The sequence below is a fragment of the Ascaphus truei genome, chromosome 14 (assembly GCF_040206685.1).
Source record: "Ascaphus truei isolate aAscTru1 chromosome 14, aAscTru1.hap1, whole genome shotgun sequence".
NCBI classification, from domain to species: domain Eukaryota; kingdom Metazoa; phylum Chordata; class Amphibia; order Anura; family Ascaphidae; genus Ascaphus; species Ascaphus truei.
Genome location: NC_134496.1, coordinates 54712044 through 54729589, shown reverse-complemented (window position 1 = coordinate 54729589; position 17546 = coordinate 54712044). Strand labels below are relative to the sequence as shown.

Here is a 17546-nt window from a genome sequence, read left to right as displayed (position 1 = left end):
GCATCAATACAAGCCACACAATGATAAGTAATTAGCTAAGTTGCTGATCGATCAGCAAAGATTTCGCTCGGGGGTTCACTAAATGGCCGTCAGTGCAGCAGAAGAGAACCAAAGATGCAAAGTTATGTTGGGAAGATCATGTGTGCAGGCAGTCACTAGATATAATTGGTGCACTGCTAGAGAGGGCAGGGCTCAAAAAGGGGTGTGCCGGAGCCTGTTTCAGAAGAGGAAGGGGATGTAACTTTGTAAATGGTTGCTATAGAAACAAAAATGCTTGTTACATTATAATACATAAAAATGTCATTCGGCGTTGTTGGTTTTTTTAAATACTACAAGTATTTTCTCATAGTACAGAATGGATTTATTAAAAAAAAAAAAACAGATGTAGGACTGCAGGGTGCAAGACTTTTCTGTAGGGGCGCGGCGGTTACAGAAGCCCTGCGCTGAAAGCGCGAGGCCTCTGTAAACGTACTTATCGGCTTCAGTCACGCATCTCCATGGCTACGTGGCGTCAAATCACATCCGATGCCATGGAGACGTGACATCACATGACCCCGCAGCGTCACTTGACGCCACATTAGGAGGTGAGGGGGTGCGACCCAGGATGACAGCAGGCAGGGGCGGGGGGGACGCAGCGCAGAAAGTTTGCGCACCCCTGATGAAGGATATTGCTCGGACAGCAGTTTTAAACACATTACAGTTATGTTTTCTGTCCCCCCCCCCCCCCTCTGTGTTTTTACTTCTTATTAACCCCATGAAACAATTTAATAAATACATTGAACAACAAAGACGACAGAAAGCGCTGCAGGGTTTACAATCCCTAACATCCAGAACCAAGCAAATAGTAACGCTTATAAAAGAAAGGGAAGAATCACTGCAGAAAACCCGGAACCATTTGTAAAAAGATTTTATGATGAAATCATCACAGATTTCCCCTTTAAACCTTTGTGAAACGTGTCGCTAGTGTAGGGGTAACGATATATTGTTGGCCTCTGATTTAGAACTGTGAATCACTTATATTCAGTCGTTGCGGTTGTATTTGGGAAGTGATTATCTAGCAAGTTACCCCAACAATTATTCCGCTCCAGCAGAATAGATCTGCCCTTAATCACGTTGCAGGACATCAGTTCTCTAATTATAAATTGAGAGGGGGTTTGCTGTGTGAGAGTTACATGTAGCAGACCCCACCGGCGCCAACCCACAGAAACACAGGGCAAAGGCATCTCAGGGAGCGACGCAGGTTATTCCAGCGGTAAAGATTTCCTATCAGTAAGAGAGATATGATGATAAATTCCGGCTGTGACAGTATTCCTGTGTGTGCTGCGAATCAGCTGGCCGGGAGATTCAATGCAGGGCACTCAGTATGGCTAATATACGCGGGCCACATACCACGCTGCAGGGGCCACATACCGCGCCGCGAGGGCCACAGACCGCGCCGCGGGGGCCACATACCGTACCGCGAGGGCCACATACCGCGCCACGGGGCCACAGACCGTGCCGCGGGGGCCACATACCGTGCCTCGGGGGCCAAATACCGTGCCGCGGGGGCCACATACCGCACCACCTCTAAGGCCACATACCGCGCCACAGGGGCCACATACCGCGCCACCTCTAAGGCCACATACCTCGCCACCTCTAAGGACACATACCGCGTCACCGCTAAGGCCACACCTTAGGGTCGGTGTTTGTTTCAGAATTCCAATTATAAGGGAACAAATGGCGTATTATGGCAGCAATGTTGAGCGCTTCCTACATTTCTATGTAATATTATTCATTACAAACTGGGCGGCATGTCCTGGGATATATAAAATATATGTATAAATATGGCAGACTATAAAAAGGACAAGGCTTTGTAACAGGATATAGCACAATAAGTTGGGTGTTCGCCTCTGCGGAGTGCTCCTGACAAAGTGGAAAAAATCAAAAATAAATCACACACACCGACACACCGACACACATTAACACTGTATAAAACAAAAGATTACAATATTTATTTATAAAATGTTTTAACAGGAAGTAATACATTGAGTTACCTCTCGTTACATATACTGTATGTTAAGATAAACTGAGACTGAGCTTACAATCTAGTATATAAATAATGCGTCAATTCAAAGTAACAACATGTTGTAGAAAAGTTCTGGCAGTAATGGTTTGATGTATCCTCTCTTTTTGTAGCAGGACAGACCATGTTCCAGGCTTCATGTGACCGCATCCCCCTGGGAATGCCTAAAATATGGTTTCTCACTGAACATTTGCTACCACAATTTGAGATTCATGTTATTTTGAAATGGCACGTCCCATATATATTTTGTTTTTAGCTTATTTTACCGGATAACAGGGACCCTCAGCAGAGGGAAATCCCCCACGAGTGTTTCAGTCAGTTTATATGGTTATTAGAAAGCGTTCCTTGTGCCATGGTCGTCATTCACATTCGTTACTTTATTTAGATGTAAATATACCTGTGATATTTATCAGCAAATCCGAGAGTAGTTTTGCATCGTTTATTTCAGTCGCAGGCCTTTGGCGAAAACTACATCTGCGTGTCAGTTCAGTTTTACAAACAAAGGCCCAGTGATCAGTCTTCAGGCTGCAAAACTGGGAAAATGTACGGCCACAAAACGACCCCATATTCATCAAAAAGGAGGAAATTCCACAGCTTTGAATAACATTCCTTTTCCCTGACAAATCTGGAGATATTTTTTACTATTTTTGCCCCCGTTTTGCAGCTAAGCCTTGATAAACAGGACCCCATTCTCTTTGTCACGTGACGAGTCAGCAACATTAATGGAGTAACGAGAATCTTGCAATCTCATTTTCGTGCTGAACTCTTGTTTTTGATTTCCTTCAACGATGTCGCAAGATAATAACGGCCCTGGGCGTTATTTATCGGAGTCTGGTTGATACTGCGGCGCACGCATAAATATTACTGTCGTCATAGTGACATTTTAGTCGTGTTTTATCTATGCAAAGACACAGCACAACATTTTGGATGCAAAGAAACGAATATAGGACTATTTGCTTGTACCCGACGAAGGGAATACACCGAAATGTTGTGTGTGTCTCTCCATAAATAAAAATATTACTCAAGTGTCCCTTTGACAGTAATATTTATTGGAGAACGGCAGGATCAATCACACACTGAATCTGCCGTGGCGTACTTGCAGTTTCCCGCCAACCTGTTGCTACAACGACATCACTACAAGCAGTCACTAAAAGAAATGCGTATGACCACCACCATTTTGTTCTGTATCAATGTCTTCCGCCTGCCAGACTAGGGCAAAGATACCACGCGAAAACCACCACACACGATCACAGGAGGAGTACATCCGAGTTCCCATTGCTAAATTTGCCACTGCTTTCTTGCCCCTGGTTCGCAGATATACTGAAATTAACCCCTTCCCTACCAAAGGTTAACCACTTTACTGCAGAGAATGACCGCCATTTCCTGCTGGCGATCCCAGCAGTCCGGCGCAGACGGTTACACGAGCCGACTGAAGATCCCCTAAAAGGCTCCCTGCAAATATTGCTCTCAGATCGGAGCTTCTAAAATAAGAGAAAGATCTATAAAATGACAAAAAAAGTCCTGTTGCCTAATTCGCAAGTCACATCTCTATACAGCAGACGGCCAATCAGAATGCTCTGCTGGTGTGTGCGAGCGTCCCCATTGGCTCCCCGCTGGGAAGAGATGCCAGCAGAGGATTTAACAGCATGTGCTTTTTTTTATTGCTTTTACAGCCTTTTCCTTTCTTAACGAAGAATGAAACCAGGACCCAGTGCAGCGGTCGGTATGCTCACTTACACGTGTGCAACGCGTGTGCAACGCGTGTGCCACCAGCCAGGAAATGGTTAATCCCAATGCGTAAAGAAACAGAAAGCAGCACCTGGTCCATTTCCCCTTCTCATCCTAGTGCTTTAGATGAATCGCAATATTTGGGTTTTACTCCCTCTTTTCTAAAACCTACAAAGCCACGTTACACCAATGCGACTGGGATGCTGCTTCATGCACCCACTGCAACTTTAGTGAATTCTCATATTTTCTCTACTTCAGACTCTTTAAAGTCTGAATATTGCCTCCTATCACCTGATAGTGCAGAGTTGTGTGCAGTTGTTACATGGATTCCTGACATGCCTTATTTCCACAGCACTGAAACTCCTGCAGCTTCTTGTATGTAGCAGAGATTACATCTCTGGCTGTTTCGGATGGTGCAGTATTCGCATCAGAGCCTCGCTACGTACAGGACATGCTTGTATTTCCAAACACCCAGACATCTGCCTGTGTGCTCCACCTCTTTAGGAGATTTCTTCAGCCCTATTCCTGTTTTGCAAGTCCCGAATACACACACACACACAGTCTGCAGCCAGGAAGGAACCCCTCTCACCGTGTGAGACACATCCCTCACAATCACAAACTGAATGGAGACTAGTGAGAAAGGAGTGTAAATGTTGCACACTCTAGGGGATTCCAATCCATTATTTGGGATGCGGCATCACACCGGGTTATAGAATATTCGCACATATACACACACACACACACACACACACACACACACATTAAATATATACTCAGCAGATATCCCCAGAGCACTGTAGACTATAAATCCCAAGAACAGGTTTTGGAAGCACAGTTTCTAGCATCCTTTCTCCTTGAGATCTTCCAAGCCAATCTCTGCCACAAGTGCATGCAATGAGCTGGCAATCCCCTGCAATGTGCTGGCAATCCCCTGCAATGTGTTGGCAATCCCCTGCAATGTGTGATACATTCCATCATTTCAACGTGTTTATCCATCCAGTGTCACAGTCTGCTATAAATCATACCCCAACGTCAAAGCCCCCCGACTCCACACGCAGCTCGGAATAAAGTATAGAGTGTTAGCGCTCGTTGTGACCGTGGACAAGTCACTTTATCTCCTTAAGCAACAAAAATTAGATTGTAAGTTCTTCGGCAAAATTCTATGTATAATGTCAGCACTATGAGACAGAAATATTATTAAAGCACTTTGCTGCAGCACCATCCATCTGTTAGAAAGGTAATAACTGGTAAATCAACCCTGATATGTCTAACACCCACAGTTCTACAATCAGCACTCGGACGCTACGTATTAATGGCTTGAAAAATGCTCAAACCTCTGGGTTCCCTGTGTATGAGGCAGCCATGTAACACCTTCCATTTGGGGCAACCAGGTGTCTCCAGACTTTTAAAGGAAAGAGGAAGGTTTAGCCATGATGCTGAAACACTAGGACAGTCAGGCTATCTGGAGTAAGACCCCCAACCATGGACAATCGTCCAAGATGGTCAAGTGTCACTCGTTCTAAATGAGTCCCACTCACTGAAAGTCTGTACCACTCATCTGTTCCATCAATGAGAATGGAGTGAAACCTCATCCACAGTATTCACTAAATGATGTCACCCAGCAGGGTGTTTGACAGCTATGAACGAATCCAGCTCCTATTTTGAAACTGGTACAAATACAGAAATAACAGGTAAGACGGAACTGTCAAATATTACTCATTAGGAGTGAGTATTAACAAGGGGGGGCAGTATTACTCATTTACAGTATTTTAAACTGGGAAGCAATGTCTTGTCTCAGGAATCTCACACATTGAAAACTGTCAGACGGAGCAGCATCACTCAGCCATTGGAAATAATATGTCTCATCCATAAGAAGGTAGTCTCGTTTTTAGGAAGACAGGGTCACTTCATCTGCATACAAACAATGTAGGGTCTTGGGCTCATACAGTGACCATCATGTCATTTATTTGTAGTGAGTCTCACTCATTGGAAGACAGTCTCATTTCTTGGAAGACAGTCTCATTATTTAGAGTGTCACTCTTTACAAGACAGTGTCATTACTAAGAAAAGACTCACTCTCATGTGGAGAGTCTCGCGATTTAGAAACAGTCTCCTGATTTACAGCATGTCCCACTTTAAAAGGCAGTCTCTTTACAAAGCAGACAGTCCCATTATTTAGTGAGTATTACTCATTGGTATAGTGTCTCATTATTTAGTAGCTAGCATGTTACTATCTCCGCACACAAAGCCCCCCAACGTCCCGTCCCCCCCCCCCAACCACACGGACCCCTCAGTCTCTCCCCCACACACAGACACGCACACCCTCAGTTTCCCCTCCACACACAGACTACCCAAGTCTCTCACACATAGCCCCTCTCTCCCCCCCCCCCCACACACACACACATTCCCCCCCACACACACTCCCCCCCCCCCACACACACACACTCCCCCCCCCACACACACACACTCCCCCCCCACACACACACACTCCCCCCCCACACACACACACTCCCCCCCCACACACACACACTCCCCCCCCACACACACACTCCCCCCCCCACACACACTCCCCCCCCCACACACACTCCCCCCCCCACACACACCCCCCCCCACACACACACACTCCCCCCCCCACACACACACACTCCCCCCCCACACACACACACACTCCCCCCCCACACACACACACACTCCCCCCCCCCACACACACACTCCCCCCCCCACACACACACTCCCCCCCCCCACACACACACTCCCCCCCCCCCCCACACACACACACTCCCCCCCCACACACACACTCCCCCCCCCCACACACACACTCCCCCCCCCCACACACACACTCCCCCCCCCACACACACACTCCCCCCCCCCACACACACACTCCCCCCCCCACACACACACTCCCCCCCCCACACACACTCCCCCCCCCCACACACACACTCCCCCCCCCCACACACACTCCCCCCCCCCACACACACTCCCCCCCCCCACACACTACACACTCCCCCCCCCACACACTACACCCCCACACACCACACCCCCCCCACACACCACACACCACACCCCCCCCCACACACTCCCCCCCCCACACCACACACACCCCCCCCACCACACCCCCCCCCCCCACCACACCACACCCCCCCCCCACCCCCCCCCCCCCCCACACCACACCCCCCCCCCACCCCCCCCCCCCACACCACCCCCCCCCCCCCCCCCCACCCCCCCCCCCCCCCACCCCCCCCCACCCACCACACCCCCCCCCCCCCCCACACACCCCCACCACACCACCCCCCCCCCCCACCACCCCCCCACCCCCACACCACACCCCCCCCCCCACACCACACCCCCCACACACACACTCCCCCCCCCCACACACACACTCCCCCCCCCCACACACACACTCCCCCCCCCCCCACCCCCCCCAAAACCCCCCCCCCCCACACACACCCCTCTTCAATCTCTCTCACACACACACAGACCCCCTCAGTCACACACACACAAACACACATCCCCCCTCCCCCAGGTGTCACTCTGCGGGTCCCAAGCTCACCTGTGTCCGCAGCGCAGCCTCCCCCGGGCTGTGATCAGGCTCCCCGGGTCCCGGGCGCTGCAGGGCTCCCCCGGGCTGTGCTCAGCCTCCCCCGGATCAGGCGCAGCACCCGCGGGTCTCCCAGGCACTTTCCATGGCACTTTCTCCCTCTCCTGCTGCTGCTGCCTCTTCCCCTCCGCTCCCGCAGCGCCTCCCCCCGCGCCGCCCCATTGGTTCAGTCTCGCTGACGGGCCGGAGCCAGCGGATCTCTCCACCCTGCTCCGGGGCGGGGGTGGAGCCTGCTGCAGGGCTGGATACTTAATGTCACTCATTGCTGGTTCCTGGAACAATGTAACTGAGATAATGAATCACATCCCCAACACTCCCAGGAAACCAATATTATTATTATTATTATTATTAACTATTATTATTATCATCATCCCCAACACTCCCAGGAAACCATTGTTATTATTATTATTATTAACTATTATTATTATCATCATCCCCAATCACAGAACTGATAATAGGTATCATGTATAGTTGTAGTGCTTGAAGTCCAATTAAAGTATTGGTCCTTCCTGATTTCTTTTATACACAGGTTGTGAAAGGATGGGGTGGCCACAAACAGGTCAGGCTTTCAGGATATCCCTGCGTCAGCACTGGTGGTGCAGTCGAAGTCTGAACCATTGATTGAGACACCTATGCTGAAGCAGGGATATCCTGAAAACCTGACCTGTTGGTGGCCCTCGAGCACTGGAGTTGGCCAGTCCTGGTGTACCTGCTATTTAATAAGCAATGATAATGCTGCTGGTTTTATTAACCCTCTCGCTGCCAGGTGAGCTGGCTACGCATTGCATGATGCTGAAGTGAAAGTGTAGACTGTAGTAAATTTATTTTATTTATTTATAAAATATTTTACCAGGAAGTAATACATTGAGAGTTACTTCTCGTTTTCAAGTATGTCCTGGGCACAGAGATAAGACAAATAATACATGGTTACAAATACAGGTACATAAATGAGCAGGGTATACATTATATACAAGACATTGCATGCACAGTTAAAGATATTATATATTATATGCGAATGAAACAGTTACAGACCAGATTAAAATGTGAGACAGCCATAGATTTGAAAGAACTTAAACTGGTGGTGGATGTGAGAGTCTCTGGTAGGTTGTTCCAGTTTTGGGGTGCACGGTAAGAGAAGGAGTAACGTCCGGATACTTTGTTGAGCCTTGGGACCATGAACAGTCTTTTGGAGTCAGATCTCAGGTGATAGGTGCTGCATGTGGTAGGGGTGAGGAGCTTGTTCAGATAGCTGGGTAGCTTGCCCATAAAGAATTTAAAGGCAAGACGGGAAAGGTGAACTTTGCGCCTAGACTCGAGTGATGACCAATCTAGTTCTTTGAGCATTTCGCAGTGATGTGTGTTTAGTTGCATTGGAGAACAAAATGACAAATTGAATTGTAGAGGGTGTCAAGTTTGCCAAGGTGGGTTTGAGGAGCCGAGCCATATACTATGTCTCCATAGTGAATAATTGGCATTAGCATCTGCTGTGCGATACGCTTTCTGACCAGGAGACTTAGGGAGGATTTGTTCCTGTAAAGTACCCCTAGTTTGGCATAGGTCTTGGTTGTCAGGGTATCAATGTGCATTCCGAATGTTAAGTAGGAGTCATACCATAAGCCCAGGTATTTAAAACTAGTGACAGGGGTTAGGGTGCTGTTAGTGTTGGTTCTAATATGGAGGTCAGTCGCTGGAAGCTTTAAGAATTTAGTCTTGGTCCCAAATACCATTGTTACAGTCTTGTCAGTGTTTAAAAACAGTTTGTTTTGGGAAATCCAGTTTTCGAGTCTCAAAAAGTCAGACTGAAGTATGTGTTGAAGGTCAGAGAGGCTATGGCTGTGTGCATATAGGATTGTGTCATCTGCATACATGTGTATTGAGGCTTCCTTTCAAGCTGTGGGAAGATCATTAATGAACACTGAGAAGAGTAGGGGCCCCAGAACAGAGCCTTGCGGGACACCACAGGTGATATCCAGGGGGTTGGAGTTAGAGCCTGTGATGGACACATGTTGGGATCTTCCTGATAGGTATAACTGAAACCAGTTTAAAGCATGCTTCCCTATTCCAGAGCTCTGGAGTTTGTTAAGCAGGATAGCATGATCAACTGTGTCAAAAGCCTTTGCAAAATCTAGGAATACTGCACCAGTGAGTTGTCCCTGTTCCATTCCACACTGGATTTCATTGCAAACTTTTAGCAGGGTAGTTACAGTGGAGTGTTTGGGACGAAAGCCAGATTGGAATTGGCTAGGGAAATTTGTCTTGGTGTAGTAGTCGTTTAATTGGGAGTGGACACATTTTTCCATGACTTTGGATAGAATTGCTAGAAGTGAGATTGGTCTGTAGTTTGAGACAGTGTTTTTGTCCCCACTTTTGAAGATTGGGACAACTCTGGCAGTTTTCTAGGTTTTAGGGATATGGCCTGCAGACAGGATAGAGTTGACTAAGGAAGCAATTGGTTTGGCAATGGCTGGGGCACCAAGTCATAGGAACCTAGATTGTAGCAAGTCTGGTCTACATTGGCTGCTTAGGTTTAGTTTGAGGAGCGCTTGTGTAATCTCCCCTTCAGATACTGGGCCAAATTGAAAATTGTGGGCAGTGTTGGGAGGGGGTGGGACTATAGGGGTACTCCCAGGATGAGATTCAGGTTTGTGGTTTGGGCTGCGTTTCGCTAATAAGTTAGTGGCACACCCCACAAAGTAATCATTGAATGCATTTGCAATGTCAGTGGGGTTTGTCAGAGTAATATCGCCATTAGTGATATTACTTGGTTGAGAAGTAATGCTGCCTCATTGCCTTGTCAGAGGCAACGAGAATAGTTCCTGTTTACATCCCGCTTGGTTCTACTAAAATGTTAAAATAGATCATTTGTTACTGAATAAAATGTCAATGTTCAGCATTGTAAACGATAAAGTTATCTAGAGCGAGGCCCAGACTTATTTATCATCAGCAACTAGTCGTTAAAGGTTTCAATGAAACTACCATACCCTCGGGTGGATATTCAGTGCCCCCTCTCCTCTTCCAACCCCCCAGTTACCCAAAAAAGGAAAAATATTTATTACGGTATTATGTCAAGAGAATTTTACAATACCTGTAATGTGATGTATCAATGCCTAATAAAAAATGTTTGGGGAAAAAAAAAAAGTTTCAATGAAACCAAAATGATAACAAGGTAACAACGTATTGTATTCTGTGCCCTGTTACCGCTGAAAAGGTTTTATTGTCTGTAATTCGGATCCGTAACATATTAACACGACAGTCTAGCACCGTCTCTGAGGAGGCGCAGGCGTGATCTCATTCTCGCTGTACACATGTAGCTTTTCCAGCATGAATCAGATTGGATAGAGTTTACAAATAACATTTTAATGGCGAGTTCATTGGCTGTAACACATTGAAGGTTCCAGGTTTCTGTACAACACTCCGACATTAACACGAGAAGAGCCCGCAGTAACACCCCCTCCGACATTAACATGGGAAGAGCCCGCAGTAACACCCCCTCCGACATTAACATGGGAAGAGCCCGCAGTAACACCCCCTCCGACATTAACACGGGAAGAGCCCGCAGTAACACCCCCTCCGACATTAACATGGGAAGAGCCCGCAGTAACACCCCCTCCGACATTAACATGGGAAGAGCCCGCAGTAACACCCCCTCCGACATTAACATGGGAAGAGCCTGCAGTAACACCCCCTCCGACATTAACATGGGAAGAGCCCGCAGTAACACCCCCTCCGACATTAACATGGGAAGAGCCCGCAGTAACACCCCCTCCGACATTAACATGGGAAGAGCCCGCAGTAACACACCGTCCGACATTAACATGGGAAGAGCCCGCAGTAACACCCCCTCCGACATTAACATGGGAAGAGCCCGCAGTAACACCCCCTCCGACATTAACACGGGAAGAGCCCGCAGTAACACCCCCTCCGACATTAACATGGGAAGAGCCCGCAGTAACACCCCCTCCGACATTAACATGGGAAGAGCCCGCAGTAACACCCCCTCCGACATTAACATGGGAAGAGCCCGCAGTAACATCCCCTCCGACATTAACATGGGAAGAGCCCGCAGTAACACCCCCTCCGACATTAACATGGGAAGAGCCCGCAGTAACACCCCCTCCGACATTAACATGGGAAGAGCCCGCAGTAACACACCCTCTGACATTAACATGGGAAGAGCCCACAGTAACACCCCCTCCGACATTAACACGAGAAGAGCCGCAGTAACACCCCCTCCGACATTAACATGGGAAGAGCCCGCAGTAACACCCCCTCCGACATTAACATGGGAAGAGCCCGCAGTAACACCCCCTCCGACATTAACATGGGAAGAGCCCGCAGTAACACCCCCTCCGACATTAACATGGGAAGAGCCCGCAGTAACACACCCTCCGACATTAACATGGGAAGAGCCCGCAGTAACAAACCCTCCGACATTAACATGGGAAGAGCCCGCAGTAACACCCCCTCCGACATTAACATGGGAAGAGCCCGCAGTAACACCCCCTCCGACATTAACACGGGAAGAGCCCGCAGTAACACCCCCTCCGACATTAACACGGGAAGAGCCCGCAGTAACACCCCCTCCGACATTAACATGGGAAGAGCCCGCAGTAACACCCCCTCCGACATTAACATGGGAAGAGCCCGCAGTAACACCCCCTCCGACATTAACATGGGAAGAGCCCGCAGTAACACACCCTCCGACATTAACATGGGAAGAGCCCGCAGTAACACACCCTCCGACATTAACATGGGAAGAGACCGCAGTAACACCCCCTCCGACATTAACATGGGAAGAGCCCGCAGTAACACCCCCTCCGACATTAACATGGGAAGAGCCCGCAGTAACACCCCCTCCGACATTAACATGGGAAGAGCCCGCAGTAACATCCCCTCCGACATTAACATGGGAAGAGCCCGCAGTAACACCCCCTCCGACATTAACATGGGAAGAGCCCGCAGTAACACCCCCTCCGACATTAACATGGGAAGAGCCGCAGTAACACCCCCTCCGACATTAACACGGGAAGAGCCCGCAGTAACACCCCCTCCGACATTAACATGGGAAGAGCCCGCAGTAACACCCCCTCCGACATTAACATGGGAAGAGCCCGCAGTAACACCCCCTCCGACATTAACATGGGAAGAGCCCGCAGTAACACCCCCTCCGACATTAACATGGGAAGAGCCCGCAGTAACACCCCCTCCGACATTAACATGGGAAGAGCCCGCAATAACACCCCCTCCGACATTAACATGGGAAGAGCCGCAGTAACACCCCCTCCGACATTAACATGGGAAGAGCCGCAGTAACACCCCCTCCGACATTAACATGGGAAGAGCCCGCAGTAACACCCCCTCCGACATTAACATGGGAAGAGCCCGCAGTAACACACCCTCCGACATTAACATGGGAAGAGCCCGCAGTAACACCCCCTCCGACATTAACATGGGAAGAGCCCGCAGTAACACCCCCTCCGACATTAACATGGGAAGAGCCCGCAGTAACACCCCCTCCGACATTAACATGGGAAGAGCCCGCAGTAACACCCCCTCCGACATTAACATGGGAAGAGCCCGCAGTAACACCCCCTCCGACATTAACATGGGAAGAGCCCGCAGTAACACCCCCTCCGACATTAACATGGGAAGAGCCGCAGTAACACCCCCTCCGACATTAACATGGGAAGAGCCCGCAGTAACACCCCCTCCGACATTAACATGGGAAGAGCCCGCAGTAACACCCCCTCCGACATTAACATGGGAAGAGCCCGCAGTAACACCCCCTCCGACATTAACATGGGAAGAGCCGCAGTAACACCCCCTCCGACATTAACATGGGAAGAGCCCGCAGTAACACCCCCTCCGACATTAACATGGGAAGAGCCCGCAGTAACACCCCCTCCGACATTAACATGGGAAGAGCCCGCAGTAACACCCCCTCCGACATTTACATGGGAAGAGCCGCAGTAACACCCCCTCCGACATTAACATGGGAAGAGCCCGCAGTAACACCCCCTCCGACATTAACATGGGAAGAGCCCGCAGTAACACCCCCTCCGACATTAACATGGGAAGAGCCCGCAGTAACACCCCCTCCGACATTAACATGGGAAGAGCCCGCAGTAACACCCCCTCCGACATTAACATGGGAAGAGCCCGCAGTAACACCCCCTCCGACATTAACACGGGAAGAGCCCGCAGTAACACACCCTCCGACATTAACATGGGAAGAGCCCGCAGTAACACCCCCTCCGACATTAACATGGGAAGAGCCCGCAGTAACAACCCCTCCGACATTAACATGGGAAGAGCCCGCAGTAACACCCCCTCCGACATTAACATGGGAAGAGCCCGCAGTAACACCCCCTCCGACATTAACATGGGAAGAGCCCGCAGTAACACCCCCTCCGACATTAACATGGGAAGAGCCCGCAGTAACACCCCCTCCGACATTAACATGGGAAGAGCCCGCAGTAACACCCCCTCCGACATTAACATGGGAAGAGCCCGCAGTAACACCCCCTCCGACATTAACATGGGAAGAGCCCGCAGTAACACCCCCTCCGACATTAACATGGGAAGAGCCCGCAGTAACACCCCCTCCGACATTAACATGGGAAGAACCCGCAGTAACATCCCCTCCGACATTAACATGGGAAGAGCCCGCAGTAACAACCCCTCCGACATTAACATGGGAAGAGCCCGCAGTAACACCCCCTCCGACATTAACATGGGAAGAGCCCGCAGTAACACCCCCTCCGACATTAACATGGGAAGAGCCCGCAGTAACACCCCCTCCGACATTAACACGGGAAGAGCCCGCAGTAACACCCCCTCCGACATTAACATGGGAAGAGCCCGCAGTAACAACCCCTCCGACATTAACATGGGAAGAGCCCGCAGTAACACCCCCTCCGACATTAACATGGGAAGAGCCCGCAGTAACACCCCCTCCGACATTAACATGGGAAGAGCCCGCAGTAACACCCCCTCCGACATTAACATGGGAAGAGCCCGCAGTAACACACCCTCTGACATTAACATGGGAAGAGCCCGCAGTAACAACCCCTCCGACATTAACACGGGAAGAGCCCGCAGTAACACCCCCTCCGACATTAACATGGGAAGAGCCCGCAGTAACACCCCCTCCGACATTAACATGGGAAGAGCCCGCAGTAACACACCCTCCGACATTAACATGGGAAGAGCCCGCAGTAACAACCCCTCCGACATTAACATGGGAAGAGCCCGCAGTAACAACCCCTCCGACATTAACACGGGAATCAATATCTGTGAAACTTTGAAGCTCACGGTCCATACATCACGTTTCTAAACGCTGCTACTCCAGGGATTTAGTTGTGTGTATTGGTTCCGGATCGTTTGCACAGTGCTATACAAGTTCTGCTTAACCAACATAAAAATGGCGGAGAAAACTAGTGTTTAATTACCGCAGAGCAACTACTGAAGGTCACGTTTTATTTATGCATAATCTTACATGTAGTTGTGTAAAGGCAGTGACACTCAGCGGTACCCAGTGGTACTCTGTGGTACTCAGCGGTACTCAGTACCATCTTACTGATTATAAATAAGGCCGCAGAAATAAAGCTGGTGGAAATGAAATTGAGCAACAAGTTTGAGTCTGATTTGAACCCCTCCATGTTCGGAAGGACTTGCAGTGCAGTGCTCAGCTACATGTATTATTCAGCTACTGAAGAAAACACGTCCTCTGGTATTCCTAGTAATGTTTTAAGTCAGAATATCAGTGGTGTGCTCATTAAAGATGGCTGCCATTGGGAACTTTCCTGGGCCATTCTTATGAATCTTGTCCGGTTGCTGCAATAGGGGAATCGCTGACGCCGTTTCCTCTCACTTTTCCTACAAATTTGTCACCACCTGCTGTGTAGCAATCTTTCCATTCAGAATATGGCTCCTGTGTTTAAACCACACTCTATTTAACTACACAAGCTATGAAGCAGACTTTATGGGTGGAGGAAATCACCTTCTTGCAATTTCAAAGACAGAGAACACTTGCGTGTAAACACATGTCCTGCATAGATACAGTATTGTTACTGTATAATACTTAACGCTGCTGCTTTAAATCCAGTTTCTGCTTTGTCATTTCTTGGTATTATTAAGCAGAGTACTGATGCACAAGTAATATTACCTGGGACTTTAGTACTGGCTGCATACCTACTGTATATAAAGATATTGTTCCAGGCTAACATTTTTCATTAAGGGATATGTATCTTTTGTTCCCTCCCCTCCCCCAGACCCCCCCCCCCCCCCCACCCCCAGCAAACTGATGTAGTGTACTGAGGGTAACGATTTGCAGTGGTTATACAAACCTCTTGCAGATTTCATATGTTTGCAAAGCAGACCATGATTCCAACAGCTAAATAAACATCGCCATAAACAATTTATGGCATTGTATATACTGTGGGCTCTCCATTCATTTATATTCACACAGATACACACACACTCTTACATCACTTACTTTCAGGAACCATTTAACACCTCTAGCCATAAATCTCATCCACAACGGGGGAAGGACAAGCACAGATAACATTCCAAGAGACACTGTTTTTAAGTATATCCTTTGCTTGCTTCATTCATTGTAACATCGCCGGAAGAAGAGATCAGTGTATCTCGAAAGCTCGCACAAATAAAAGCATTTCGTTAGCCACAGAACGGTATCATCTATTTATTTTTTGATTATATATAGATAGATATATAAAGAGAAAAAGACTGCGCTCCTCAGGTGTAAACTGACACTGGTGTCTGTGAAATAGTTGCTAATTTTGAGTCAACAATGTAGAACTGGCATGAGACAGAAAAATAATAATAATAATAATAATGTAATGGCTGATTGACTCACACTAATAAAAACACACGCAATGTAATGGATGATAAAATGCTATATGTGCTGATGGTTAAAAGCTGCTGATAATAATGCTATACCAATAAATCAATAAAAATACTACAAATAAGCCGTGAGTGTCATGAATGTTCTAATACCACACAAATGGATCCCCTCCTGGAAAAATGAATGATAATATAATATAAAAAATACGAAAAAATGAAAAAAATGAAAAATGAAAAAATAGAAAAATAAAAATAAAAATAACCGAACCAAGGGTCCTTATATTAGGATCTTGTTGTTCATATATATATATATATAGATAGATAGATAGATATAGATATATAGATAAATATTGTTAGTCTTTGCATGTATTTGTGAATTTCCATTCCTCCTTTTTCTCCGGTGCCAGTGAAGCTCTGTGCTCTGCTTCCCTATTAGGCTTAGTCCATAGACATGGAAGCCGTGCGGAGGCGCGCTGAGGGAAAGCGGTGCTTTCCCTGGCCTTAGAGCGCGTGCCGTCCGTGCGCGTGTCTGGGGGGGGGGGGGGCAGTGACGTCACGGAGCTGGTTCGCCCTCATTGGGCGAACCGCTCACGTGACCGGCCCTGCGCTCCCGTGAGAGCCGAAATGAAAGATTTGTTAAGACACGCGCTTCCGCAAGCGTGCGGAAGCGTGCACGAGCCCCTGCTAAAGCCGATCTCATTGCGGCTGCAGGGACTCACTGCCGAGCAGCAGCGCGCCTCATCGCGGGTCAGCGGCTAAGCGCTGACCATGCCCGAGGCCAAGTCCGACTTCATGAAAACGTTTGTGAGATACTATATGGTGCAGGCTCTAAATGTCAAGTCCGATAACCAGTCCCACTATAGGATAATACATAGGGCCAAACTGACTAAGCGATGCTACAATGCATCCACTCCTGTACTGGAGGAACTTGTATCTCATCAGCACATTGCTGGCCCCTTCCAGCCCCGAAGGAGTTAAACACAAAGCCATGTTTTTTGTTGCATGGTAGAGTTAATATCTTGATTGCTGCCCCATTATGATATAGTTGTTTTGTGTTTTCATCATGAGAATGCGAGTGAAGATAAGAGTTTAAGCTGTTCTCTGCTTATCAACACACAGATTAACACAAGCTCTTCTTTTAAGCAAGTATTGGAAGTATTTTGTCAGGAGTAACACGCCAAGGGGAGATTAAGGTCAAGCCTTTTTAAACTAAGATTTTTTTTCTCAATAACTGTAGCAATATCCAAATTACATGGTGCACAAAATGTTAGGCTTGTCCTTTCTTGTTAGTGC

At 48.3% G+C, this 17546-nt stretch overlaps 1 protein-coding gene across 4 annotated transcripts in view; it reads right to left on the bottom strand.

Moving 5' to 3' along the window:
* IL1RAP (interleukin 1 receptor accessory protein) overlaps positions 1 to 7522 on the bottom strand; it is a 106131-nt gene extending 98609 nt beyond the window's left edge. For all 4 annotated transcript variants that reach the window (XM_075571041.1, XM_075571040.1, XM_075571038.1 and 1 more), the window contains exon 1: positions 7341 to 7522. The gene's annotated coding sequence lies outside the window, so the exon portion shown is untranslated. The remainder of the gene's footprint in view (positions 1 to 7340) is intronic.
* Positions 7523 to 17546: the final 10024 nt, after the last annotated feature.